Consider the following 496-nt stretch of genomic DNA (forward strand, 5'->3'; position numbering starts at 1 on the left):
CAATCTTACTATTTGGTATTTTTATAGGAATACTATATTCATGTATTAAGTATTATTTTATAAATTTCAAACAGAGATAGGAAGAAAAAAAGCAAAGAAAATTGTGCCAATTTCCTTACATCTAAGTTGGATACTTTAAAAAGAACAACATATAGAAGTTACTATAAATAATTGCTTGTAGTACACTTCCAGGGTATCAGTATGGGGTGTTTTATCGGTATACCCTGATATAATATTTTATTTGAGAAATAATAATGAAATCACATTAGTTGCTAGGTAAAAAGAAATATTGTTACAATATCATGTTAACTAGATAGAAAATATTTACTGACATCCCTGTGGTCTTTAACATTTATAATTTTACCTATATTGTTATTTATAGCATAAGCAACATTTTATAGATAAGTACCCAGAGAATTAAAGAGGTTATATGAATGAACTAAAGCCAGATAGGTAGGAAGTACTTCAAGAATGACAGAAACCCAGCCATTCTAAA

The sequence above is a fragment of the Crocuta crocuta genome, unplaced genomic scaffold (assembly GCF_008692635.1).
Source record: "Crocuta crocuta isolate KB4526 unplaced genomic scaffold, BGI_CrCroc_1.0 scaffold1129, whole genome shotgun sequence".
NCBI classification, from domain to species: Eukaryota; Metazoa; Chordata; class Mammalia; order Carnivora; family Hyaenidae; genus Crocuta; species Crocuta crocuta.